We start from the raw sequence: 27,694 nt of genomic DNA on the forward strand, positions 1-27,694 counted from the left end.
CTTTGATCTTTTGTTGACTTCAAGAAAACCTGCTCCAGTGAGTTCGGTATAGCCAACATGGGTTCTGGGACCAGAACAGTTAATGAATCTAACAATTTTATTCTGTATAATTTTCAACTTCTTTTTATCGAGTTCGCTTATGCCACTATACCAAGCAGGGTTAGCATAGTCAAATAAACTCTGAATAAGTGCAAAACAGAGAATACGCCTTGCTTTTTGATCCATACAACTTTGATACCTGTACAAAAATTTCAAACGGGCATTCGCCTTTTTTACGATTGATTCTACTAAAGATGAAAATGAAAGGGAGCTAGTCAACTCAATGCCTAAATACTTTACAGATTCTTTCCTCTGAATTATCTTATTATTGTATGATACTTCAAATTCAAATGAAGTTTTATGATTACTTTTAGAACAAAACAGAATGCTTTCGGTTTTGCCTAAGTGTAACGATAATCTATTATCAGTCATCCAATCGACACATGTAGACAGCTGTTCGCTAAGTTTTTCCTCAACAAATTTTGGGTTGGAATTTGAACAAAGTAGTACGCTATCATCTGCATACAATAATAATTTACAGCCAGCTTTTATACAAATAGACATGTCATTGATATAAGTTGAAAATAGGATTGGGCCTAAAATACTTCCCTGTGGAACTCCACACGTTATAGGCATAATTTTGGAACGAATATCGCGAATAGCCACTACTTGATGTCGATTCGACAAGTAGGATTAAATCCCTGTAATTTAGAGTGTAGTTATTTATCCATTTAACTATTTATCATATAATCTCACCCCCTCTCTCTCTCTCTTTCTGTGTCTCTCTCTTGATCAATTCATCCATCTATCCATCCATCCATTTATCTAATCTATCTCTATCTATCTATCCATTTATTAATCCAACCTTCCATCTATTTATCTATCTTTCTATCTATCTATCTATATCTGTCTATCGGCTATCTATCTATCAATCAACCGAACAATCTATTGATGATGATCTATCAATCTTTCTATACATATTTATCTTTCTTGCTTTCTTTCCATCTGTATACCATGTCTACCTACACATCTCCCCTCCACCCATCGGTATCCCTAGCCCTTCCTATTCTTGCACCCCCCAGTCTCTCTCTCTCCTACAAATTAGTTTGTATAACCCCACTTCTCAGCCCCATACCGTGAAGGCACACTTCTGCCACGCTCCCATTCTAATACACGTACCATAGTCATTTTTATCCTTCATACAGTAGTAGTACCATCCAAATAATGTTCAAAATAAGTTTGTGTTTTTTACTTTTTAGAGTGTGGTTTTCCGAGCAAACCTTTTTCTTTAGATTTTTCCTTTCAGATTTGACTTTTCAAATTGACCGCATAAGGTCAATTGCCGAAAGCCAGAAAACGTGAATGTTTTTCTTCGACGATATGTCTCAGAATTTGAATTACCCCAAACTGAAGCAGTTAGAATGCCGAACAAGAAGTAAGTTTGCATAATTAATACTCATTGTATTTGTATATGTCTTAGAAAGAATGATATTTTGTTTAGTTAATGTAAAAAAGGGAAATTATTTTTGGTTCATTTCATAGACAGTCAAGCAGTTTAGCGTAGGCACTAATAAGGGTGCTTTACGGTTACGTGTCAATGAAAGTAAATTGGGCTAATTATGCTAATGAGTATAGGCCTTAGTAGCGTAAAGACTTAGAGGGCGTAAGACTACTAAGAGATCAGGGGGTGGAAACTCCGCCTCTGCATCCGGTCAGAATTGACGAAAATTTTGGAGGGTCAAAAGCTAAAAGTGCACACTGCTCTCATTTTACATGTACAAGCCTGAGTGAGTATGGACACCGCCACGGTTTTGGTAGGCCTACACCAGCGAAATGGAGGCGTGGTTATTAAACGTCCTTCGCGCATAGTGTAAAAATATGTAAATTAACATTTGATCACTAATTAGCATAACGCGCGACCTGATTTAATATCGTTGGTCTCTGTGATTGTAATACATCATGCCACTCATTCATGCTTAAGTAATCTTATCTTTATTGATCTATTTGTTCTTGCCTGTCACGATTAGTACTGCACCTTTGATTTATTTTAGCTGCAAGTTGCCAGAATCTTTGCTAAGGCAATAACTAGAAACTTATTTAATTGAGCTTGATTTGCCCTCTTCATATAATTTTCATTCTAATTACATTCAATAGTACAGAAGAGGTTCCCAAAGAAGATGTTGCCATAATATTTTTTCCCCTTAAATCGTGTAAGTGTTCCTCGATTGACAATATGGTTGAATGTAATTACGATGGCATCTCTTTTTGTTTCTAAAGCCCTTATTTGAAGAGCTCACTTGCAAAAGGGGTTAGGTCCATTTTTCATCAAATTTGATTTTTTTTTTCTTAATGTATAGATTTTTAATAGATGATACCACAGAACAGTTGAAATTCCCATTAAAAAGTGATCTAAAATGGCCAAGAAAAATCACCCTTTTTCAAAAGGGGTTAAAGTCCATTTCGGATTTGTTGCAAAAGGGGGAAATTAATATTTTCCAAAATATGAAGACAGGTAGATTTCTTTCATAGCCAATTTTATGTTCTCATGGTAGGGTGTCATGAAAATTTAGTTTTGCATGAGAATATTGCAATTTAGTTTTGCATAAAAATATCGCAATATGGGAGAGTGGACCTAACCCCCGTTGCAAACAAACTATTCTGAAGAGCTCATTTGTCAAAAGGGGTTAGGTCCATTGTTCATAAATTTTTATTGTTTTCTGTCTCAAAACCTCTTTATTTTTAGTCGTTCTAATGAAAACAACGAAAATTTGAAATTCACATGAAATCGTGAATAAAAGTGGCAAAGAAAAATCACCTTAATAAAAATTGATTGGATTCATTTCAGTTTAGTTGCAAAAGGGGTTAGGTCCACAATGATATTTTTTAAAAGAATATATGGAAAAAAATTGAAGACAGGTACATTTCTTTTATACCCAAATTTATGTTCACATGATAGGGTAGTACATCATGACAAATTAGTTTTTCATAAGAGTAATGCAGTAAGTGAGAATAAAAAACATGGATTTTCTCGGAATGGTAAAAAGTGGACCTAACCCCTTTTGCAACTGAACTCTTCATTTTATTTTTTCTGTTTATTTTTAATTGCAGAAAACTAAGTGAACCTTTATTTCATTATCTGAACAAAAATAAGAACAAATCAAATTCTTTTACATAATTATTGTACAGTCTCCAATATAGGTCCTATTATAAATAGCAGTCGGGAGCACTTCATTTTAAATGGCGACTTCTATGTCACTACCATTTATCAATAACCATGACCTCGGTCCAATATTTTAGAGGGATTTTCAAAATTATCTCGGCAAAAGAGCAAACCGATCGTAGGCTATAGGATATTTATTTTTTATTTTCAACTGGAAATGACTCTTGTATAATTTTTATGTGGAAAGAAAAATACATTTTATATACAGGTTCCACATTTTGTAGAAATAATTCCCCTCCCCCGTATACCCATCATGAACAGTAAGGTCTTATGATTGCTTCTTCCAAAACAAACAACTTTCTCTCACTGCCCCCATTTCCTGCCTCTTCTCTCTCTCTCAGAAACTGACACACACAAATATATGCATAAAAGCAAACAATTCTCCTGTCATTTTCCCACTCTTATCCTTATTTCTCTTTAAGAATATTTTAACTGCTGTTTGCTCTCATGATGTCAGAGTAGTATCATCATATTTGAGTTCTGAGTGCGACATCTTGTGCCATTTGTGCATAAAAATTTTTGGAAGCAATATATCATCACAAAGTGGTGATTAATAAATGAAAATGACCAAGATCAGATAATTTAATTCAAAATTAACATGTTTATTAAGAAATCCATTTTCTAAAACATTGAAAATAACATAACAATAATAATTAGAGTCTACAAGCATTAAATTAGATTTAAAAAATAAAGGATTGAGTACATTTTTCTACACTTAAGTCAAAATATACAGTGTTTGTTAAAATTTCATTCAAAAAATGTTGATGAGCCTAATAGTTAATATGAGGGATGCAACAAGGATTTCATAAAAAGAGCATAAAATCTGTGATATTCTGTTTATTTTTTCCACAAAAGTTTGTCACTCAAAAAAAAGGAGGTAAATTCCTTCCAAATTTGCTGACAAGAAATATTCTACTAATGTTAGAGCACTCCACATAAAAGGGGGGGGGGGATAATTCCAGAATCTCCCTAAAGAGTGCCTTTCCCAGTCAATACATTAGTGAATCATTCACAAAATTTGATACTGTCTACTGTCACTGTGGCTAGAATTCAATCTATTTTTAAAAATATAGTTTATTTATATATTTTTGCAGAGGTAATCCATGTCAAAACTTTTTAAAAAGTAAGATCACAATAAATGCAATTTAATATTCCTACATAATTATTCAGCCATTCTATGAAGACTTGCAATTTTGGTAACTTTGTCCAAGCCCATTGCAGCTACCATAAAGACCTTGATTTCTTGCTCAGCCCTGTTACCATGATAATTGTCATAGTGACAAGATTATAATAGTAATGACTTGTTTATGAAATGAGGTCCAGGAATGATAATAAAATTATTTCTTAATCCTCTGATCACCTTTATAAACATTTATCTACACATGATTTTTATTTCAAAATATAAATTTTTTTCTTGTATACAATAGGCCTTTAAACTGGAAATTATATTTAATTTCACAAAAATTTCTAAGAACTAGTAGAAGTATTAAATGTTAATAAAAGGTAATACATTTGCCTACTGGAAAAAAAATATTTCTTACTTGTATTTTGTGTGAAATTTTGTATACTTTAATGTCATTGCCCGCTGATGAACCTGAACTTGTACTCCACTCTTTTCTACAGATATGCAGTTTAAAGAACATTCAATGCTTTGTTGATATTTCTTTTCAAATTAATTTGAAGTAACTACTTATTAACTTGTCCTTCATATTTCTTCCGTCTTGGTATTTGTTGTGATACCGGTACTTAAACACCTAGGGCAGTGGGAAACCTGCATTGTAAAACATAAAGAAAAAAAAAATGAGCTGCTGATGTAAATTATTCTTACTCATCTAGTAAGATTTAAACTCTATTTAATACTTTTGTCCTACATCCAGATAAATTGATATATCAATATAACTATTTACAGTATGTTTTGATAATAAAGAGTGCAAATTATTTCAAATATTTATCAGATGCTAACTGTTAATATCATGGTTTTTTATGTACATGCACATAGACAGAAGGGTATGGTCGTTGAAAATGGAAATAGAGGTGAATCTGAATTCAAGCAAATATTAACAATCAATGGAGCTTTAATTTTACATATCTTATTTTGATTCAGCTGAATCAGCCATACCTCCCCCCAAAGATGGAATATTTATTTAGACTATTTTTTTTGGGGGGGGGGTGGGGGGTGGAGGTGATGAGCTTAGATACAGCCTGTAATTGTATTATTATTAAAACAACAAGTATACCTTGCAATTTTCCAATTCAGATGTCCTGTTCCTCATAGAGTGTAACTCACACTTGCTGATCTGCATGGTTCTCAATTTTGTCCCTCTGACCGGGTGTGAACTGCGAAGTTCTTGGTCCTATTGGATCTGCAATAAACATTTTTTTTTACAGTTTGAGACTATTAGAGATAAATAACACTACTCTTCTTAAACAATAATGAAAAAAAACCAGCTGCCCATATCATTGAAGTATTAATATTCCAAACTAAATTATCTGGTCCAAAAACTTCATTTTCTCTCTATCATAAAGTTTCACAGAGAGGCATACGCATACCAGGTACCCAACTGTTTATTAAAGTAAAATGATTCCAACCACATGTTGCTCCAGCTGTATAGCTGAATCAGTACCTGGTCTATGGCTATGCTGTTCCTGTATATAACTAAAGAATCACATCACATTTGAATGAAGTAATAACTATGTACTAAAAACGTTTTCAGAATACCACCCAGGCCAGGCCCAGGGCATCCTGTTCAAATAGAAACTTGATTTACGTCTAAGTCATTTTATTCAAATCTAACACTAAATCAATTGGATTTCATTCATGATTACTCTGAAGTAAAAAGTTCTGAATAAAAGAAGCTGCTGAGAATTATACTTATGGTCGCATTTCATAAGTTGGGTATGCAAAAAGGGTGGCGTATGAACAATTTTCCACACTGTGCCATGGATAAATTGTTGCTACATCACAGTATCTTGACCAAATTTATTGAGTAATATCTCATTTTGAAGCTAGAACTATAGGCTAAATATATTACTATGAATTAGATCAATACAATATCAGGAACAAAAACTATAGCACATTAAGTTTGAAGTAACAGGGGTGGTGGAGCCGGTGGATGCGGAGCCGGTGGATGCGGTAAATGATAAAATATTAATTAAACCTAATTAACAACGTACTATAACATGTAATATGACTGTTATCCTCATATTTCTGGGTGTTTTAAAGCAGGGAACAACTAAATGTCATAAAAATTTGACAATTTTGAAAATATGCAGCAATTGAATACATGTGTATGTCAGCTCTGATCTGCAACCTAATCAATTAGTAAACCGGAGAGATTTGGTTTATTATCTAATTTGTAATCTAAATTTTTAGCACAAATGTTGTGTATCATTGCAACAAACATTTCTACCAATGATGTTGTTGTTTTGCCAAGCATATAAATACAGTGACAGGTATTTTGGGGGCGAAAATGTGAAATTAAATACTGTTAATTAATTAGTATAATTAATATGCACACAATAATAGATAATTATTCGATTTTTTGTACAGATTTAATCATTGATGTTTCAAGATTATAACTGCAATTTACTAGGGTGATCCAATGTTGCATTAACTTTTGACACCATTTTATGTGCAGCAGGTCCAATTTGAGAAAAACACATTTCAAAATTCACATTTACATTGATGTCTATGTAATAATTAGCTGTTAATTAGTCATTTTAAGGAGAAATAAAGGTAGTCGAGACTTCAAACTTTTTCATTATTTAGAGAATGGTAATAGTTATAACATATCAAAAAATAAAATTTTTGACCATTTTTACCCTGTTCGCGAAATTGGACCACCTTATGACATGCGACCTTATATAAAGATGAAATAGCGTGGACGGACTAGGCCTAAACTTCAACTTTCAAGCTTGAAGTTTGGGCCTAGTCCGTCCCCGCTATTTTTATACCCCATGACTACATCGACAATCTCGCTAGCCGGCTAGCACCGGCGATATCAAGGCCGGATCTCGCTCTGACCAAAATCGGCAGTTTGTCGTTACTAAAACAGGAGGTCGGAAACAAGTCCACATCTACCCCTGATAATTGACAATAAAACTTAAATACAGGTTTACTTTTTGCCTACATGAAGCATTCCGATGAAGGTCTACGACAAATGGTAAGTTAGGCCTATTTTTTGAGAAACTAACTGACAGATTTATTTGGAAGTTAGGCAAAAGAAATGGGAGTGTATTGAAATGGAGGTTTACGTAGTAAAGTAATACGGGATGGGCCCGAACCCCAGCAAACACATTACCATTGCAAGTGAGATCAAAACATGAAAATGAACTTAACTTACTTTTATTCTTATGGAATGTCATTAAATTAATATTGATGTTCCCTCCAAGATTTCCTGCTCCAATGAAGTTCACTCAGAAATCACGATTTCGAACATCAATTCTATAAACAGATGATTAGTCGAGCTATTTCGTTGTAGAAACTGGAAATTCGCAGTCCAAAAGAACAACACTTCGCACAGATCTCGTAGAAAATTGTGGGAAGGAAAAAACGTGTTTAATTCATAAGATATGAATAAAACATTAGCGTCTTAGCCAATCATAGACGTGCATTTTGCGTAATGTGACGTCATTCTCATGAATTAAACATTGACCCTCCAAAATCAACCTTCAAATTGTCCGCCGGCAGCCATGTTGGCTGTGTACAAAACCTATGGGAGAAGAAAACGCGCGAAAAGAGTTTCCTCTCTAGCTCCCATCGGGAGCTTCCGTATAAGTGAGATCGTATCTCTGTGTAAGAGATCTAAACAAACCGTATTTTGTGAATGGATGTTAGTTTGATATAGATTCTGAGAATGAAGTTTATCAGGAGAAATTGATGTTTAGCTTAAACATTTTTGCATCAATTCATAAACCATGATGGTGGTGATGTAGCTGACAGTTTATTTAATATGTGCAAAGCATAGGAGTGATTTTAGTTGTAGCTTATCACTCTCATAGGATTTGATAAAGACAGAACCATTTAGGAATATTGACAATGGATTAGACAAGACTTTGAGAGCAAATGATATAAGGCAATACTTTTTATAAAATAATCCTTTTTTTACTGCTTTTCAGACTCAGATGAGTCATCAGACGTTATGAATTCTTTTGAGGAATGTTTACATTTAATATTTAGATGGAAGGAACTATTTCTTTCAAGAGAGTTTTGGTACACAGATAAGTAGTCAATGAAGACTTGATTTAGTTTGAACAAATTTATTTGTAAATGACAACATGGCAAGGAGTTATGATAAAGTGTTATATATAAATATCAATCAGTTCAAATACATAAAATAGCTATCATAATGAGCAAGTCATAAATGTTGAATAATAATTTGATTCAGGTACTCGAATCATAAATAAAGCGAGTCAAATAATGTTATTGACAAAATAAGTGTATTTTGCACTTGCAGCATACTTATGATGTTTTTTTCATTTCTTTTTCTGATTATGCAGATTGAAGAAAATCTACCTATACAATTATCGGCATTTCTAACTCCGAGCTTGAAAGTTTCCTTTCTCCGGCGATCCAGAGTGTGAGGTGGAAGAAATAAACAACGTGAAGGTGACTTTCCTTTTACAGACTTTTGAAAATGTACAAAGACAATATGACAACATATTTATACATTTTTGGAAGCATTTCATATAGGGGAAGGCGGGGTAAGTTGTGACAGATTTTGCTTTTTGCATGTTAGAATTGATATGATTAATAATCTTGTCGAAATAAGTACCTTGCCTTGAAATTTAATTCTTCTGAAATATTTTCCACCTATATATAACTTTCTATCCCCACACTGAAAGTCATCGTGACCTTTGAAAAAAACGATGTCAAATGGCTCAACTTGCCCCATATATGGGGTAAGTTTGAGCCACCTTCTGGGGTAAGTTGAGCCACAAAAACTATGTACAAAATGTATGAGGGGAGAACCAGCGTGTCAATTTTTTGTTTAAAGGAGAAATATATTGATTATGAATGTGGTCTTATTATATATCAATGGAAAGGTAATGATGTGGGGATCATCAGTGGGTCATTCAAAAATACCGAAAATAATACAAAAAGGTGAAAATCGCCGATTAAAAAACGCTAAAATGCCCCCTCCGAAATATGCCTCGCATCGGTCTCTGAATTGACTGGAATTTGATGACGTCACTGTCTGTACGAGAGGCGTGATTGGCTCTCCCACGTGAAGCTCCACTTGCATGCAAAACCTGTTGCGTGGGTACGTTTTCTCCACACTGTCACTGAATACTTCTATCACGAAATGAAAGAAAACCCAGAAGTTTATCTAGATTTGGTTTTTCAAATTGAAGATTTTAAAGATGAAGAGAATGATGATGAAGTGAACAACACAGTGAGGTAGTTGGAGGTAAATAATGGGGGAACAATGCCGATGATTATGATGAAAATTCAACTTGCCTGACGATCACAAGTAAAGTCATGTACATGCCAATTCGCTACCAACTCATCCAGCTGCTGCTACAAGTGGTAGCTATACGTACACCGCGCGGGCCAAATTAAATCCATGAAAATGAATAACCCCACATCCAGAGAGAGTCTATCATAAGAAGGAAAATAATGATATAACTGTACTTACATACAAGTGAATAATCCGAATTAACCTGAAAGCAAATCAACTCAACGAATAGCAGCAGACGATATGCACCGACGATAAACTTCATGTGGCTGGGATAGATTGTCACTCGTTCTGTTAGATGTAATTTGTAACTCATTAATTTGACAAAATTACGAAACTCGGGGAATTATTTATATATATAAAAATATAGTAACATCTCTTATTATTTTTTGTATTACGATAAAACCTCTTTTGAAGGAAAACGTTGAGATAAACTAAAATTACTTTTAAATCCCCCCAACATGCGTAGCTTGTATGTCATTGCAAACAAACCATCGCAAACATGCACGTATTCCTTCCTTGCTGATTGAGAGCTGTGCAACACGTGCATAGATCTATTCTCTCAGTCTCAGCCAAGGCGAGCAAACAATACGGCATGTGTTGTTGTGATGGTTTGTTTACGATCACATAATGCTACGCATGATGGGATGATCTTTTACATCTAATTTACCTCAACGTTTTCCTTCAAAACAGGTTTTATCGTAATTTAAAAAATGATGAGATGTTACTATATTTTTATATAGAATAATAATTCCCCGAGTTTCGTAATTTTGTCAAATTAATGAGATAAAAGTTACATCTAACAGAACGAGTGACAATCTATCCAGCCGGATGAAGTTTATCGTCAGTGCATATGCCATATCGTCTGGTACTATTCGTTGAGTTGATTTGCCTTCAGGTTCGGATTATTCACTTGTTTGTAAGTACAGTTATATCATTTTCCTTCTTATGATAGACTGTCTGGATGTGGTTATTCATGTTCAGCATGAATTCAATTTGGCCCGCGCGGTGCATGCATGTAGCTAGCACTTCCAGCAGCATGAATTGGTAGCTAATCGGTATGTCATGTATGTACATGACTTTACTTGTGATTGTGTTGCAAGTTGAATTTTCATCATCATCATCGGCGTAATTCCCCCAATTTACCTCCAACTACGTCACTGTGTTGTTTCACTTCATCATCATTCTCTTCATCTCAAAATCATCAATTTGAAAATCAAAATCTAGATAAAATTCTGGGTTTTCTTTCGATCATTTCGGGATCGAAGTATTCAGTGACAATGTGGAGAAAATGTACCCTTGCAACAGGTTTTGCATGCAAGTGGAGCTTCACGTGGGAGAGCCAATCACGCCTCTCGTACAGACAGTGACGTCATAAAAAAATCCCCAATTTCGCGGACGTAATTCTGCGTGTTTGAAGCATTCAGAGAGAGAACTTTAAACTATCAATTAACTGAGTTTCATCCGTCTCCATGATAAATGATGTACACCATCGTGTTCTCCTTATTTTCTCCTTTATTGTGATATATGATTCTCCAGTTTTACGATTTTCAATATATTTCTACTTTAAAGTATTTTCACTTGCTAATTCTCTATAAATACTAACATCCTTTAAAAGGAAAAGGGCAGTCATGTAAATTTGCTCCTTTCAGCCAGCATTTCAATCGATTTTTATGGTTTGTTTGTTTTTTAAGATACATTACCATAGGAATTACCATGGCTCAACTTGCCCCATGCTGTTTGGCTCAACTTACCCCAGTCCGAACTTAGTGCGACGGATAATTTTGTATCCACGCATTTATTATGCATCCATCATATAAATGACTATGACAAGAATGAAGATCCATACCTGGACTAATAATGTTGTTATAATATCTTTATTATATTCAAAGACGTGTGTGTTTATAAAGCACTTATCTATTTCACACTCTTTTTTACTTTTTTGGCTGAAATTCATGTTTTTCCCTCTAAAAAAACTACTTTTTGTTTCAAAGTTGAAAACAATGTGGTGGGGTTAGGGGTTATGCTATGGGTCATCAATACATGACACCACCACAATGTCTGACTCATTCATTATTGGCCTGGGGCTGGTGGCTCAACTTGCCCCTATGCTCAACTTACCCCGCCTTCCCCTACATATAGATGAAAGTCGGACGAATAATTGGAAATGATGATATTAATAATAATATAAATATACATTATATATATATATATATGTGTGTATATATATATATACATAAAGGTAAAGTTGGGGTATATATATATATACATATATATATATGTATATATGTATATATGTATATATATATATATATAAGGTAAAGTCACACTGACGAAGAGTGTGACTTTACCTTTCATTTTTGAGAGCTATGCTCCTTTTAAAATCTATGATTTTATTTTTACGGCATTTACTATACCTTTTATGATTATATATATATATATATATATATACATATATACATATATATATATATATATATATATATATATATATATATATATACACAAATGTGATCAATCTTGGCAATGTACGGGTCTCCTATATATAAAAGGGTGTGTGTGTGTAATTATGGAAAACTCAATTGTGTGCCGCCCTCCCCCCCCCTTGTAGAGAGATTTCAGCACCCCAACTGAAAAAAATCGTTCCCAGGTCCCTGCTCCATGAAATATCTGACCAATCAGAGCACACTTCCGGTTTCGTCACACTGACACTCTTCCTAAATTAGCCCTAGCCTAACTAAGCTAAAAATCTCAGTCAACAGCAGCTTGATTCTGAAACATGTTGGCAGCGGTCGGACTTGAGTGGTTTCTATTCCTGCAGAAAGAATCATGTGACTTTTATTCCACTACTAAACTGTGACTAAATTTTTGCCTTGCCAGACTAACCAGGGATCTCCAGACAACTACGATGTCAGCCCACTTACTCAGCCCCACACATGTAAGTCTGTGTTAGTTAATTTTCTAATGTTACTTTAACCCAGGGAACTCCCGCCCGCTATGCGGGCGGGAGCCCAGGATTGTACGTGCAATTTGGCATACTCACCTGACAAGCGTGAAGTATGGTCAAAATAATTCTCCGAATAAATAGTTAAAACAGAAATCAAGCACTTACCACGATTATATGGATGATGGTCTAACGAGTGGCAGTTTTTCTGACATCTGGGCACAGACTGGAACCTCAAAAAACGAAAAGTTCTCTCCTTCTACCCCCGTCTCGATCGGCCATTTTTGTTATGAATTGTAACAAAATGGCCGATCAAGAGACTCAAGCCAGGGAAGCATTTTGTTCATCCCCTCAAATCTCTGTCTCATAACCTTGTTCATTGAATAAGTGTCTCACGCAACTATCGCAGCCTATCCCCATATACATTGTACAAGATGTCTGTGATCTCACTCAGATTCACAGAAAATCTCATGCCTAGCTGGTCTTTGAACTTGGTAGACAGGAATAATCGTCGTTTCTGGGGATTTATTCAACAATTTCTGACATTTTACTTAATCCCCATTCACCGACGGTAATGTGTTAGTGCGAGCCTGCATGTGTAATCTTGCCCGACAATTCGGAGGACGGGTTTTTTCCTGATTTTTTTATTTCTTTTAGATTTTAAATGACATATTATCTTGAGCGAAGGCACACTATTTTCGTTAGACTCGAATCTTTCTATTGATACTACCATATACAAAATCTATTAAATATCGAAAACATACGTTACCGATGAGTTATTCCCCGGGTTATTCCTTATTTTTTAATTTTCTGCCGGAGAGGAAAATATGGCAGCCGTCAACTAGTTGTGCTTTTATCAAGGCTTTCCGATTAAATTTTTGATATATTTACCAATCAATGCGAGCGACAAGTTCCAAACGCACATCAACATGTACAAGTGCAAAGCAGCTTCACACATCGCGATAGGTAGCGACAGGTAAATACGTCTGTAATGATGATGACGTCATCCAAGATGGCAACTTACACTGACCAATGAAAGGATCGAATATGACGATGTTTCGATCATCATTTGAAAGGAATTAGCGGTAACTGCGGTCTAAGGTATGATATTTCTGAATTTTAAACATTTTTTCGTAAATATGGATGTGATTTCTTTTTCATAATGTGACATTTTATGTACAAAAACGCTAGGAAAATCGGGTTTCCGCTGTTGGATCTAACGTTACTGCTAAAATACGTTGTCTGTACGTACAGGCCTCCAAGCTCTTCAGTCTATGTATTGGTGAGTGAGCCAACGCAGTTCAGCGGAACAACCAATATACAGAGACTGAAGCTTTTCCCAGGACCAAAATCCAATTGAAACCAGTTGGACTTCCAACCAGTTAATTTGCATATTTTCTGCCAGTGTGCATGCACAGATTAATGTTTTATGAGATTCATCATAATTTACAATGTATCTATTTAATTTTTTCAATTTGAAGTTCCACACTTTTTTCAGATAAATGTTTTCAATAATTAGGAGTGAAAACCATGTTCATAAATGTTATAGATTATAATTAAAACAGATTCAAAGATAATTAGTTCACCACTAACTGTTACCAAATTACATCAAATAAAAATACATATATTTGAAGAACTCCAATATGAATATATACGGTACATATGAAAGTCTTTATTTTATCAATGATCCAGGGCCCTTACATTGGTATTAATAGACAAATAACACTGCTTCTGTGTTGGCATGAGCAATAGTTAGTGCAAATGCTAATTAATTTGTAACTAATTAAGTTCATTCCAACTGGAAGTTTCAATTGGATCCAGTTGGAAACCAGTTGGTTTCAACTGGTTCCAGCTGAAAACCAGTTGCCTCCAATTGGTTTCAACTGGAACCAATTGAAACCAGTTGCCTCCAATTGGATTCAACTGGTTTTGATAGGGAAATTGGAACAACTGGAACCAATTGAAAACTAATTGAAACCAATAGCCAACTGGTTCCAGTTGCCTATTGGTTTTAACTGGAACCAGTTGGCAACTGGTTTTCAATTGGAACCAGTTGTTCCAATGTCCCTATATATTTGTTTTGCTCTAATTGGTTTCAACTGGATTTTGGTCCTGGGGTGGTCTATGAACTGGGCATCTCAGACTCAACTAACCGCGCACCATGTCCATGAGGCATAAACCGAGTTTGGCATTGGATTTCTAACTAGATGTGACGTGTGTCGCACTCGATCTCGAGGCACCATGCCCATTCTTTCCTTTGATAAAAAAGTGCACGCGAATAAAAGTTGGACCTAAATTACTAGATCTCACCATGGAACTCCATGATGAAATCTGTTTTTAAATTAGACCCTAGATACTACAATGTACTTATGGATTTTAATGTATGAATAGTACTTGCCTGGTCTTTTCTTGGGGTATTGTAGCCTTTTTTGTCCAGAACTTGCTCAACTTTTGCGACAAGACTTGTTGTCATAGGGTTGTACACATCCTTGTTTAATACTGGCTGTCACGTGATGGGGCAATGTGTGTGTGTGTATTTAGGTTTTGTCAGACGTGTATCAATCAGATACGATTATTTACGTCTGGGACCGACGTCACCCTCCGAAAGACATGACCAGGGCTCGAACCTCTGCATCAATTTTTAACTTCCCCACAGCTTGGATTACAGGCGCACATCACAACACTCAATATCGTTAGGCTGGATGGCCTGTAGTCCAGGATAGAAGAGGCATAACCTTGTTTTTTGTCTCACCTGCGAAGCAGAGTGAGACTATAGGCGCCGCTTTTCCGACGGCGGCGGCGTCAACATCAAATCTTAACCTGAGGTTAAGTTTTTGAAATGACGTCATAACTTAGAAAGTATATGGACCTAGTTAATAAAACTTGGCCATAAGGTTAATCAAGTATTACTGAACATCCTATTAGAGTTTCATGTCACATGACCAAGGTCAAAGGTCATTTAGGGTCAATGAACTTAGACAATGTTGGAGGGATCAACATCGAAATCTTAACCTGAGGTTAAGTTTTTGAAATGTCATCATAACTTAGAAAATATATGGACCTAGTTCATGAAACTTGGACATAAGGTTAATCAAGTATCGCTGAACATCCTGCACGAGTTTCACGTCACATGACCAAGGTCAAAGGTCATTTAGGGTCAATGAACTTTGGCCGAATTGCGGATATCTGTTGAATTCCCATCATAACTTTGAAAGTTTATGGATCTGATTCATGAAACTTGGACATAATAGTAATCAAGCATCACTGAACATTTTGTGCAAGTTTCAGGTCTCATGATTAAGGTCAAAGGTCATTTAGGGTCAATGAACTTTGGCCGAATTGGGGGTATCTGTTGAATTACCATCATAACTTTGAAAGTTTATCGGTCTAGTTCATTAAACTTGGACATTATAGTAATCAAGTATCTCTGAACATCCTGTGCGCGTTTCAGGTCACATGACCAAGGTCAAAGGTCAATGAACTTTGGCCGAACTGGGTGTATCTGTTGAATTACCATCATAACTTTGAAAGTTTATGGATCTGATTCATGAAACTTGTACATAAATCAAGTATCACTGAACATCCTGTGCGAGTTTCAGGTCACATGATCAAGGTCACAGGTCATGTAAGGTCAATGAACTTTGGCCATGTTGGGGTTTTTTGTTGAATAACCATCATACATGTATCTCTGTAAGTTTATTGGTCTAGTTCATAAAAAGTGGACATAAGAGTAACCATGTATCGCTGAACATCTTGTGCGAGTTAGAGTAGTATTCAAAGTCAGCACTGCTGCTATATTGAACCGCGTGATGCAGGTGAGACGGCCAGAGGCATTCCACTTGTGTATATATACAATATTTTTTTATGGTTTCTTGTTAATTCGAGGGTGCTGATTACGAATTTGAATAATGCCACTCGTGTAACCTTGAGCATTTTCCGCAAATTGGCAAAATTCAATATGGCCGCCAAAATATGCAAATTACCCATGAATATCCTCAAATTGTCCACACATAGGCTACGAAATGCATAAAATCATGTGGCAGGAATGAAATACTCTCTGAAAAAATGATTTTTGACAAAATATTCATTTTCCTGATATTCAAAATGGCCGCCATAGGCCCTTATATACTCTATTATGTACAATATGAATAGAGAAAACTAATTTTCGCAAAAATGAGCACTAAACTGCAAAAAATTGCGATGTATGAATGAAGTAATATATGCAAATCATCATTGCTAAGGAGATATATCATTGATTATGTAATTTATGGGAACATTTCTGTATTTTGATATCTAAAATGGCCGCCACAGGCCCAAACAGTATTGCGTACAATGGCAATGGGGGCCAAAAAAAATCACAAGAATGATCACTAAAATGCATATTATTAAGATTAAACGACTGGAATACTGACTAAAAACAATTGCTAACGAAATATATTATCAATATGCCATGTATGTTTCATTTTGATATTCAAAATGGCTGCCAAAGGCCATAAAAGTATTATGCACAATTTGAAAGAGGAGCACAGAAATGACAAGAGAGAGCACTATAATGCATAATATATGTGTGATAAATTAATGGGATACCGTCTAAAAACATATTTTCTAACGAAATGTATTATTCAGGTTTCAAGTTTGTATTAAATTTGATTTTGATTTTCAAAATGGCCGCCATAGACAGTAACAGTATTATGTACAATGCAAAGTGGAAAACCAATATTCACAGGAGTGAGCACCATAAATGTGCGTAATGGTGATCTACATGTATGAGTAAAATATTGTCTGAAAACATAATTTATTCTGCCAGTAAGGTGATAAATACTCTTATTGGAAAGTAAAAATGGCCACTACAGGCCCTTAATGGTATTATGCACAATGTGAATGGGAACAAATTATTTCAACAGAATTTGGCTTTGCTTGGCCAAATGGTGATGTATGAGTGAAATATTGTCTGGAAACATGATTTATAACAAAATATATAATATCCTATGTAATTTAGGTGATAAATACTGTATTTCAACATTCAAAATGGCTGCCATATGCTATTTTTGTTAACATTATTTGTCTCCACTCAAATTGTATAATATAGGATAATAATATGCATTTTTATTTTCAGTGCTCACTCTTGTCATTTTTTGGCCGCGGCCATTGCCATTGTACATATATGTAATACTCTTTGGGCCAGTGGCGGCTATTTTAGATATCAAAATACAGCAAATTCCCCATATATGACATAATAAATGATATATCTCATTATTAATGATGATTTGAATATATTACTTCGTTCATACATTGCGATTTTGTGCGGTTTGGTGCTAATTTTTGTGAAAATTAGTTTTCCCTATTCATATTGTACATAATAGAGTATACAATGGCCTATGGCGGCCATTTTGAATATCAGGAAAATAAATATTTTGTCAAAAATCATTTTTTCAGAGAGTATTTCATTCCTGCCTCATGATTTTATGCATTTCATAGCCAATGTGTGGACAATATTGAGTGCATTTATGGTGTCCAGCACTCACTCCTGTAAATATTGGTTTCCCACTTTTGCATTGTACATAATACTGTTAATGTCTATGGCAGCCATTTTGAAAGTCAAAATACAGTATTTAACACAAACTTGAAACCTGAATGATATATTTCGTCAGAAAATATGTGTTTAGATGGTATCCCATTCACTTATCACACATATATGCATTATAGTGCTCTTGTGATTTCTTTGCTCTTTTTCCTCATTGTGCATAATACTTTTATGGCCTTTGGCAGCAATTTTGAATATCAAGATGAAACATTCATCACATACATGGCATATTGATAATGCAGTTCGTTACCAATTATGTTTTTAGTCAGTATTCTACTTATATAATCTTAATAATATGTATTTTAGTGATCATTCTTGTGAATTTTTTTGCCCCCATTGCCATTGTACGCAATACTGTTTGGGCCAGTGGCGGCCATTTTAGATATCAAAATACAGAAAAGTTCCCACATATGACATAATAAATGATATATCTCGTTAGCAATGATGATTTGCATATTACTTCATTCATACATCGCGACTTTTTGTAGTTTAGTGCTCATTTTTTCGAAAATTAGTTTTCCCTATTCATATTGTACATAATAGACTACATTGGCCTATGGCGGCCATTTTGAATATTAGGAAAATAAATATTTTGTCAAAAATTATTTTTTAAGAGAGTATTTAACTCCTGCTACACAATTTTATGCATTCCATGGGCCATGTGTGGACAATTTTAGGATTTTCATGGGTAATTTGCATATTTTGGCGGCCATATTGGATTTTGCCAATTTGCGGAAAATGCTCAAGGTAATCAGCACCCTCGAATTGACAAGAAACCATCAAAAAATATTGTATAAAAAAACAAGGTTTGGTCAAGTTTCTATGGGGCCTATCCTGGACTACTGTATTTGAGGCGTTCTTTCCGTTATGATTTTATATTGAAGCTTACATCAAGTAGGCCCCTATCAAGTTAAAATCAATACAGAGATCGAGGGGGGGGGTGGAGCCAAAAATTTCCCAGTCACATGGTATGAAAATGATATATTTATGATTGTCCATGATCATTAATTACATGTAGGGCAAACCTCTGTGTGGCAGAAGAGCATGATGAGTAACAAAAAAAATAAAAGAAAGAGGGCGCACAATGTACAACATATTTGTGTAATTTTACGGAAATTTTTTTTAAGTGTAAACTTTTTTTTGATACGCACTGTAGAAAGAATCTACTGATGGATGTCATCAAAAGGGCAGTTTAAGTGAAATATAAAGTAACTGGAACGTTGTTCTTATGTGGCATCACACATCTTTGTCGCATTGTTTGCCAATTGGAGGATCTACATTACAATAATTTCCAATGCTCACAAATTTCGTATTATTCAATCAATCTTTCTCAAACAGTTTGTTGTCCTGTTTCTTTGATTTATCTGTTTTCTTTTCAATCTTTTATCTTTTCAATCTTTCTCAAATGTTTGTTGTCCTGTTTCTTTGATTTTTCTGTTTTCGTACAAGTTATCTTGTTCCAAAGGTTTCATTTTCCTTTAACTCCTTGCACACTAACTTCAGTTTTAAATTAAGTAAGGGGACAATAAAGTATCAAGATTTCCATTGATACTGATGATTATGCTTTAGAGGTTGTCCAAGAAATTATGCCATGTATTCACATCTTTAATATGGAGTTAGGAGAGAAAACTAAGTACTACCATTGTTGAATTTAATTGTACGAATGTGCGGAATTGCAACATCAGCGTGCAAAGGGATAAGATTGGAGATCGCTGGTATCAGTAGAAATGACTGGAGACAAAGTCATCAGTTCTATGTATATTGATTTGTGTAAAAGCAGGTGAGATTGTTAAGAGTCATTCCACTTCAGAACTAAGAACTAAGTTTTCTCTTAAATTTATTTTCCTACAGAGGGTATATAGAGTACTGTTCACGAGATCACAGCCCTAGAAAAGAGGTTCCATCTGGCAGAAGTGACCCAGCAGGAAGCGCAGAATATGGAGGTAGATCGGGAAAAAGTTGCCGTCATGCTGGAGGATGAACTCAAGAAATTCAGGTCAGATGTCCAGAAGATGCCCAGAAACCAGTGGTAAGTTGTGCAGTATTAATCATTATTAGATGCATAGGGATTTAGAGGCACAGATATTTTTTGTTGTTTCAAAGAGACAAAATGTTAAAACTGATTTTTAATGTGTATGCCTATGAAAACCATCCAATATTTTCCATATTGGATGAAATTAATATTTTGCCCCACCCATAAGATTATCATTGGTTATTAAATGATTGCACGCATGAAGCTATTGTTCCATCGCAATGAAATTGCATTGTGTATTAGTTGCCCCATTTGTTTTAATGAATCAATGATGAGCATTGTTAATTAAGAAACAGGACTTGTTTTCCTCAACAATTTTCTAAATGGAAAACAGAAAATGTTTGGTATTTCAATGTCACAGTCATTAATCCTGCACATGAGACCTACAGAGCCATTTCACTTCAGAATCGAGACTTGAATTTTATTGTATTTTGATATTTGTCTTTACAGAGGGCATCTAGTGCTATTCACTCGAACAGGTCCCTGGAATCAAGGGTTCATCTGGCAGAAGAGACCTAATGGGAAGCAGGAAATATGTACCAAGATTAGGGAAAACTTGTTGCCATGCTGGAGGATGAACTCAACAAACTTGGATCAATGGAACAGATAATGCGCTGGGATATGCCACCAGAACCAGTGGTAAGTTAGGCAGGATTTACAATTATTGTCTACAGAGTGCATCCCCAGAAAATAATGAACCCAGAAATATTGATGCTTTAGCCTGTCCTTTGTAATCAGCATAACAGGGTTCCCAGCCCATCAGGGATATCAGGGAAAATTTACTTTTCCAGTCAGGGAAAATTCAGGGAATTTGATTTTCAAAAATACCTCAAATCAGAGAAAAATGCCTCAAATGAGGGGAAAATCAGGGAATTTTGATCGGTCCAAAAGTCAAAAGCATGGTAGTCATTCAGACCCTTGTTATTTTTTGTTGCATATCAAAACAAAACCCATTGAATGAATGGTGGTTTTTAGTGTTTTTTTTTTTACATGTAATTCACTGCAACAACTTAGAAAAGATGCGAAACTGGGAACGGGTTCAAATAATTATCCGAAAAGCAGGGAACCCTGAAATAGGTGACTGATCGTTGTGATGCTCAGATTCTACTCTTTTATCTGAATTAAATTGGACAATTAGTCATTCATGTATGAGTAAAAAAACAATCTCTAGAATGGATACTCCAAAATCTTAGGTGGATGGTATCTGAATTTTCTACTACTTACTACAGAAGTCTACCATGTATATGAGTTTAAGAATGACCAAAGTCCAATGTGATTCTAAAAACCACCCAAGTGAAAAGTCATGGAATTGCATTTACCTTTTGGCTATGGCAGCTTTCCAGTTTGCTGTGTTAAAATTGGTGTTCATGATTTCCATTTTTCCCAGTTATGTGACATCCCAAATTGTACATATCTCCTGGGACGTCGCGAGAAGTCATGGAAAGCAGCAATTTAGTCATGGAACAAAAGTCGCAAATATACATACAAGTATATATGGGGAAATTTACATTATGCCTTAAATTGCAACATTCAGATGTCTTTGCAAAGAGATATCTAATGTAAAATAAGCAAGTAAAGTTTTAAAGTGCTGTATATGCCAACTCGTTGAAAAGTGTTTCTGTATAATCGCACTAAATTACCATTAAGTGCATTTTTCCCACTGCAGATATTTCTGAGAAAAGGAATGTTGTTCAAATAATGTAGACCGTGTGGCTCAGTGGATTAGTCTCCAGACTTTGAAACAGGTTTTAGGGTTCAAATCCCAGCCATGGTCATGACGAAAATCTCGCGTTTGAGGGCTGTATACCCCATTTTTCCTTATCATCAAATATCTTCTCCCAGTAATACAAATCCTATTGCCCTCAAGCATGAAATTCAAGTATAGAAACACCTGTTTCTTGACCTCGGTCCGAAGATAATTCACCCCAGCATCTACGGTCACAGCAGGGGGCCACACACGATGGATTGCAATGTGTGTAGTTCCGGCGAGCGCATGGATGTATACACGCGTTGATAGAAAGTTTTTTCTTCCTTTGTTTCTTTCCTTTCCTTCTTTCTTTCTTTCTTTCTTTCTTTCTCTCTCTCTCTTCCTTCCTTCCTTTCTTTCTTTCTCTCTCTCTCTCTTCCTTCCTTTCTTCCTTTCTTTCTTTCTTCCTTCCTTTCTTTCCTTCTTTCTCTCTGTCTGGCTGTCTAATTCTTTTCTTTCTAGACTTATTTTCTTCATCCACCCCCTTTCTACACCTCTAAAGAACGTGCATTTGCCAATCATATCTGTAGTAAGGCCTATAAATGTCCTTTTCTCAAAGTTGAGGTGTAGGCCTATACATAGAACATTAAAATACAAAGACCAGCATTATGAATCACAATGTTTGGATAGCATTTCAATGTTCTATTCATATCTATTAAGAACGTTTTCTAATTCACATGCGTTATTAGCAGGTGATCTTCTTTATCTTTATCTCCCATTATTGTTCTTATTTTGTAGGCCTATAGCCTGTGTATACGGTAAACCTCCCTCTGAAATACCTTTCTTGGTTTCATGTTTTCTTTCAGATTTGTTTCCACCCAGGTGCGCCGGAACACTTTCAGTTTTTTTTTTTTTTTTTTTTTTGGGGGGGGGGGGCAAAATCCCGAAGGGGGCACAATATTTTTGAAAGCGTGAGATACGGAAGCGATCGAGCGGGAGAGGGTGTGGTTGAGGGTGTAAAAATTTAGTGTAAAAGTTGCGTTTCTAAGAGCATTCAAAAATAAATTTCTTGAGAATTGAACAGTCTTGGGGTTCTTTTTGCTCCTGTTTCCTCCCTTCTGACCCAGACTGGTGTTTCTTCATGATCAGGGTCGCAGTTCCAGCAAATTACGAGCCTTATTGCAAACTCTATTGTTTCAAACCAATGTAATATAGGCCTTTTAAAGACTTTAAGATGACAAACATGACCGTATGCATCCGGGGGCCACCGATCGAGAGGGCAAAATTCACCCAAAGTGTGCACGAAATCTTTCAATTTTATTCTAGAAAATGCAAAAGCTCCCCCATCACCATGGGCGGAAATCCCAGGGGGACAGGGGGGACGCGTCCCCCTACCATTTTGGAAAGGGGTACATAATATCAAATGTCCCCCTACTATTTGTGCTCTTTTATTATGGAAAAAAAACATAATTTCAAATCGAAATTATACACATGTATCCTACATACGAATTTCGAAATATATATATACAGATAGTTTTTGTTAAGAATTTGGTTAGGAAAAGAAAAGGCATACCGGCCCAACTATTCTCCAACTCTCATCTAGCCCTATATACCAGCCAAAGAGTGATGACATTGATGACATCGATGGCCATTGTCAATTTCATAACTAATAAAAAATGATGAAAAAAGAAAATCGCCTCTGAATTTAGTGCATAGACGGTTAGACGAGAATGTTCCATACCCAGTAAAATCATACCTTTGTTAATCCAATTCACTTTCCCTTTATTCCAAATTTACTTGGAATATACTGAGAATATTTTCATTGTTTGCGTACTCAGTATAAAGAATAGTTTTCATGAGTTATGATTAATCCTTCACAATGAACTTTAACTATGCTTTATCCCCCAAATTTGTTTTTAAACACTCTATTAACGAGACTTATACTCCATTTTTACACAAAATTCCTGCCGTGGGAGGGGTCATCATAGGTAGATCAAGGGGCGAAGCGGCGGAAGGTGAGGCGAAAAATAAGAAGAAAGATAGGACCGGGAAGAAAGTTGAATGATGGAAGGGAGGTGAATAATTGGGAAAAAAGAAAACTTTCAGGACATATTATAAAAATAATAAAATCGCTTGCGCTTTGCATAAATACACAGCCATCTTTTTATTTCAAAACGTGCTTGATTTTTTTTTTCACTTTTTGGATCGAAATATATAAAATCAAATCATTTATCTAAGAAGATATCCATCTTTTTCATAATTTGTAGGTTTAGATATTAAAGAAAATTAGCTTGCCATTCGGTTTTAGTCTGAAATGTATTCATTAAAAGGTTAAACGTTATCACACTGTAATAAGATGGAAAAGGGGCTTTTCAAAGGTATGTTTCACAGAGGAACTGTTCGTCAAAAGACGCCAGGCTTACTATGATAATGTAATTGCCCTGTCAGGTGCAAAATTGTTCATTTTTGTCTCACCTGCGAAGCAAAGTGAGACTATAGGCGCCGCTTTTCCGACGGCGACGGCGGCGGCGTCAACATCAAATCTTAACCTGAGGTTAAGTTTTTGAAATGACATCATAACTTAGAAAGTATATGAACCTAGTTAATAAAACTTGGCCATAAGGTAAATCAAGTATTACTGAACATCCTATTAGAGTTTCATGTCACATGACCAAGGTCAAAGGTCATTTAGGGTCAATGAACTTAGACCATGTTGGAGTAATCAACATCGAAATCTTAACCTGAGGTTAAGTTTTTGAAATGTCATCATAACTTAGAAAATATATGGACCTAGTTCATGAAACTTGGATATAAGGTTAATCAAGTATCACTGAACATCCTGCATGAATTTCACGTCACATGACCAAGGTCAAAGGTCATTTAGGGTCAATGAACTTTGGCCGAATTGGGGATATCTGTTGAATTCCCATCATAACTTTGAAAGTTTATGGATCTGATTCATGAAACTTGGACATAATAGTAATCAAGCATCACTGAACATTTTGTGCAAGTTTCAGGTCACATGATCAAGGTCAAAGGTCATTTAGGGTCAATGAACTTTGGCCGAATTGGGGATATCTGTTGAATTCCCATCATAACTTTGAAAGTTTATGGATCTGATTCATGAAACTTGGACATAATAGTAATCAAGCATCACTGAACATTTTGTGCAAGTTTCAGGTCTCATGATTAAGGTCAAAGGTCATTTAGGGTCAATGAACTTTGGCCGAATCGTGGGTATCTGTTGAATTACCATCATAACTTTGAAAGTTTATTGGTCTAGTTCATTAAACTTGGACATTAGAGTAATTAAGTATCACTGAACATCCTGTGCGTGTTTCAGGTCACATGTCCAAGGTCAAAGGTCAATGAACTTTAGCCGAATTGGGTGTATCTGTTGAATTACCATCATAACTTTGAAAGTTTATGGATCTGATTCATGAAACTTGTACATAAGAGTAATCAAGTATCACTGAACATCCTGTTCCAGTTTCAGGTCACATGATCAAGGTCAAAGGTCATGTAAGGTCAATGAACTTTGGCCATGTTGGGGTTTTTTGTTGAATAACCATCATATCTCTGTAAGTTTATTGGTCTAGTTCATAAAAAGAGGACATAAGAGTAACCATGTATCACTGAACATCTTGTGCGAGTTAGAGTAGTATGTAAAGTCAGCACTGCTGCTATATTGAACCGCGTGATGCAGGTGAGACGGCCAGAGGCATTCCACTTGTTGACAAAAGAAATGACAATTTTTGGGCATAAAAGTGCCTTCATCGTATACTTTTGTCCTTTAATTATTTAAAAATTTATCATTTTTCTACTTTCAGGGGGGCACATGGGGGGCAAAATCTCGTTTTGCCCCCCAAACATATTTATTTGGGGGGGGCAAGTGCCCCCCTGCCCCCCCCCCTCGCTTCCGGCGCCCTTGTTAAAGATATATAGAGAGAAATAGAGATGGGGTGGAAATTCCACCCCATCTCTATTTCTCTCTCTCTCTTTCTCCCGACAAAAAGGACAGGGCGCTAATTTTAATCACCTCATATTAGCAGAATGAAAAATTTTGAACTAGAAAATAAAACAGACATTTATCACAATCAAATATGGGCATGTTCAAATGGGTCGCTTGATCAAAGATAAAAAAGGACACTGCAAAAGAACTTTCACTATGAAAAGGGGGCTAAGGGGGGGGGGCAAAAAAACAACTTTTTTTAAAGTGATTATTCAACAAGATGTACTTGAGGAAGGGGAACATATTAAAAATGGGCACTGAAGGGATCGGGGTTCAACGGGCACGCGGTTTTGTAAACTAAGACACGTGATCGATCTTTCCAACACTCCATCTTCCCAACTCATCAATCGCCTGAACTCGCTCTCCAACGATGAACATTTTGACTTACAAAAAAATTAGCACAACATATCTAAGTTAGACATTTAATGGTGGAAACTAAAAGTATAAACGACCCAAAACAAACGGTGGAATGGATGCAGCGCACATGGGCAGTTTACCGGAGAACCACGTATGGTGCAATAATACGTTTGCGATTAAAAAAATAGTTACAGGCATAGTTTGTATTTAAATTATGAATAAGACTTTGGGGTAAAAAAAAATAATGATTTCATATTTTTGTGCATATCAGCAGAATGATTATTATACTTTGTATGTTGGTATGCCATTACTTCTATTTTTCGAACGTTAAGACTGTATCATTGCGCGAGTGAACCCATTTTCTTGCTGGACGGACAGAAACTATGCATGCATCGCGGTCCTTGCATGCTAAGCATACCATAATTTTTATTCGCTTACTTTCCTTATTTCAAGGTCGATTTTCTTCGTTCGAAATTGAAAATGGACTAGTATTGGATGTCTGAATGTAATATGCCTTTGAAAACGTGATTAATATCGAATACAATAATTTCATTCCGAAGATCCTTCTACAGGCAGACAAGTCTTACGTAATAGCACAGCTGTTGTTTATCATTTCGTCCTTGGCTCAACACTCATTTAGCTTGCCCGTGGTGGTGAAATCGAGACAAGGGGATTACCTGGCCAAGATGGGTTTATCGGGGTTGGAAAAGTTGTTTGAGATATTCCAAACACAAATCGGGGTATGAAACCGCAGTTTGCAGTCCGAAGTGAGGTCGAGAATCAAACGGGAAATTTTCGTAATGGTATAGTTTCCTTTAGTAAGAAATTTATCCACATTGTGCTGCACTCAACCCAGGTGAGGTGAATGGGTACCTGGCAGGAATTTATTCCTTGAAATGCCGAGTGCTGGAAGCTAGCTGCTTGAGCCACAGCTGGGGTAGTACCGTAATATCCAAGTCCTTTGGAAGCGCATGGAGATGTTATTTATAATGTGTTATGCGCTAAACAATAACTGACTTTTTTCTTTATTTCACTTGACTCTCACAGTGTTGTCACTCAGTGTATAACACGGATGCACACCAATCTGATGTCAACCATCTGCCATGTAAAAATGAGAGAGATAGTCTACCAGCAACAAGGAGATAACCGCATTCTTGAAGTCATCTTCTACCAGAGGGAGTGTCTGGTTTGAAAATTTACTGTTGGTATTTACATGTACGTGATCATTTTTGTCAAATTGATTAAACCAATTATCAGTTTTATTCAGAATTTGTTTTATCAAATATGAGACTGTAGGGGAGGGGGGGGTATGTTGAGCATAGGGGCAAGTTGAGCCACCAGCCCCAGGCCAATAATGAATG

At 35.7% G+C, this 27,694-nt stretch overlaps 1 long non-coding RNA gene across 1 annotated transcript; it reads left to right on the plus strand.

Moving 5' to 3' along the window:
- The first annotated feature begins 1,386 nt into the window (after window positions 1-1,386).
- On the plus strand, window positions 1,387-20,908 carry LOC121414736. The gene is made up of 5 exons (XR_005969897.1): window positions 1,387-1,474; window positions 8,759-8,867; window positions 12,598-12,655; window positions 20,097-20,274; window positions 20,728-20,908. It is a non-coding gene; the product is annotated as an uncharacterized LOC121414736 (long non-coding RNA).
- Window positions 20,909-27,694: the final 6,786 nt, after the last annotated feature.

The sequence above is a fragment of the Lytechinus variegatus genome, chromosome 5, assembly GCF_018143015.1.
Source record: "Lytechinus variegatus isolate NC3 chromosome 5, Lvar_3.0, whole genome shotgun sequence".
In the NCBI taxonomy this organism is placed as follows: Eukaryota; Metazoa; Echinodermata; class Echinoidea; order Temnopleuroida; family Toxopneustidae; genus Lytechinus; species Lytechinus variegatus.